The sequence below is a fragment of the Schistocerca serialis genome, chromosome 2 (genome assembly GCF_023864345.2).
Source record: "Schistocerca serialis cubense isolate TAMUIC-IGC-003099 chromosome 2, iqSchSeri2.2, whole genome shotgun sequence".
In the NCBI taxonomy this organism is placed as follows: Eukaryota; Metazoa; Arthropoda; class Insecta; order Orthoptera; family Acrididae; genus Schistocerca; species Schistocerca serialis.
In genome coordinates this window covers 164,479,919-164,482,446 of record NC_064639.1, presented here as the reverse complement: position 1 = coordinate 164,482,446, position 2,528 = coordinate 164,479,919, and the positions used below count along the sequence as shown (strand labels likewise).

At 48.9% G+C, this 2,528-nt stretch overlaps 1 non-coding gene and 1 pseudogene across 1 annotated transcript; one reads left to right on the top strand and one right to left on the bottom strand.

Annotated features, from left to right (window-relative positions):
- Positions 1-1,125: 1,125 nt before the first annotated feature.
- LOC126459655 (5S ribosomal RNA) lies at positions 1,126-1,243 on the bottom strand (annotated as a pseudogene).
- Positions 1,244-1,837: 594 nt separating this feature from the next.
- On the top strand, positions 1,838-1,912 carry Trnas-gga (transfer RNA serine (anticodon GGA)). Its single transcript has one exon. It is a non-coding gene; the product is annotated as a tRNA-Ser (tRNA).
- The last annotated feature ends 616 nt before the right edge of the window (positions 1,913-2,528 follow it).

The following is a 2,528-nucleotide window of genomic DNA, read 5'->3' as shown; positions in this document are numbered from 1 at the left end:
CCGATACGGTCGCAGGTTCGAATCCTGCCTCGGGCATAGATGTGTGTGATGTCCTTAGGTTAGTTAGGTTTAAGTAGTTCTAAGTTTTAGGGGACTGATGATCTGAGATGTTAAGTCCCATAGTGCTCTGAGCCATTTGAATGGTATCACATCAGCACCAAATTTCAACGAAATTCTGCCCAGCGCCACCGTGGACATGTCATAGGATGAGAAGGTCGTCACACGCCCTCTTTTCCACATTTCACCTTCATTTTGACGCCTGAGCGATGGTGGTGAGAACGGCTACACACAGCGTTGCAATCACGCGTTTTTCTCACGGGTGGCCAAGGTAAACATTTCAGACACAGCGGCGCTCACAATCGACAATGAAGTGCCTCAGCGTGTGGCCTAGAGCTCTTCAATGAAACCACGACTTACCCTGGGGCATTGCTTTCCACACATTTTGCGGAGGAAAAAACAACAGTTTGCATCGCTATGAGCAACAACAAGACATTTTTGGCAAACTTGGACACTGCTGACACCCGAGGACGCTTCATGTCTTCTCTGAGGACACTGTGGGGCTGAATTGACGTTAAACGTGATCGCTCCCTTTTGGATCTCAGCGCCACCACAGTTTTTGCTCTCGTGAACAGGTTCGAACCACTTGGGGCCGATCAAAATCATTCGGCGAAATTTCAACGTGATACGAAGCAGGAAAGGATGCATATTCACTTTATATGCTACTGTGGCGTGATCAAGTAATGAGACATTGACACATAATATCTCCCAGTTCTGCAATATCTTCTGCGATACCCAACCGATATTTATTAACAATTTTTAAAATGTGATTGCGAAGTAGTAATTAAACGAGAGGAATCAACGAAGTGTTAAGTCTCCCTCAATTTGAGAACAGGAAACACTGTCACTTGGCAATCTGAAAGAAAGCACTCCGTCTTCAGGCCACAAGTGACCCATCGGGACCATCCGACCGCCGTATCGTCCTCAGATGAGGATACGGATAGGAGGGGCGTGTGGTCAGCACACCGCTCTCCCGGTCGTTATGATGGTTTTCTGTGACCAGAGCCGCTACTGTTCGGTCGAATAGCTCCTCAATTGGCATCACAAGGCTGAGTGCACCTCGAAATATGGCAACAGCGCACGGCGGCCCAGATGGTGACCCATCCAAGTGCCGGCCACGCCCGACAGCGCTTAACTTCAGTGATCTGACGGGAACCGGTGTATGCACTGCAGTAAGGCCGTTGCCGAATCTCGACCAAAGAATGAGATTTTCACTCTGCAGTGGAGTGTGCGCTGATATGACACTTCCTGGCAGATTAAAACTGTGTGCCCGACCGAGACTCGAACTCGGGACCTTTGCCTTTCGCGGGCACGTGCTTTACCAACTGAGCTACCGAAGCACGACTCACGCCCGGAACTCACAGCTTTACTTCTGCCAGTACCTCGTCTCCTACCTTCCAAACTTTACACAAGCTCTCCTGCAAACCTTGCAGAACTAGCACTCCTGAAAGAAAGTATATTGCGGAGACATGGCTTAGCCACAGCCTGGGGGATGTTTCCAGAATGAGATTTTCACTCTGCAGCGGAGTGTGCGCTGATATGAAACTTCTTGGCAGATTAAAACTGTGTGCCCGACCGAGACTCGAACTCGGGACCTTTGCCTTTCGCGGGCAAGCGCTCTACCACCTGAGCTACCGAAGCACGACTCACGCCCTGTACTCACAGCTTTACTTCTGCCAGTACTTCGTCTCCTACCTTCGCAGGAGAGCTTCTGTAAAGTTTGGAAGGTAGGAGACGAGGTACTGGCAGAAGTAAAGCTGTGAGTACCGGGTGTGAGTCGTGCTTCGGTAGCTCAGTTGGTAGAGCACTTGCCCGGGAAAGGCAAAGGTCCCGAGTTCGAGTCTCGGTCGGGCACACAGTTTTAATCTGCCAGGAAGTTTCAAACTCGAACAAAATTGATCTGATGCTTAAATCGAAACCGGAAACAAAATTCTTCTGAATATCCAACACAAGGTTAACTCATGTTGGAAGTGCCCAGGTCAAAAGAACGAAATTTGTCAGTTCCTAGCAGGAAACTCAAACAGCACCGGAAAAAAAATGCAGGCAGAGTCACTACCCTGGCGCGCAAAACACTGAGGTGGCAAAAGTCATGGGCTACCTTCTAATATCGTGTCGGACCTCCTTTTGTCCAACGTGGTGGGGCAGCTCGACGTAGCGTAGACTCCACAAGTCGCTGCAAGTCCCCTGCAAAAACATTGAGCTCTGCTGCCTCTATAGTCGTGCACAACTGCGAAAGTGTTGTCAGTGCAGGACTTTGTGCACGAACTGACCTCTCGATTATGTCCCATGTCGGGCGATCTGGCTGGCAAAATCATTCGCTAGAACAACCCAGAATTTTCTTCAAACTAATCGCCAACAGTTGTGGCCCAGTGACATGGCGCATTGTCACACATAAAAAATTCCTAGAAACATTCAACAGCCTAAATTGCATAAAATATTTCTTTATGTAAGTTATCGGTTTCGACAGAATT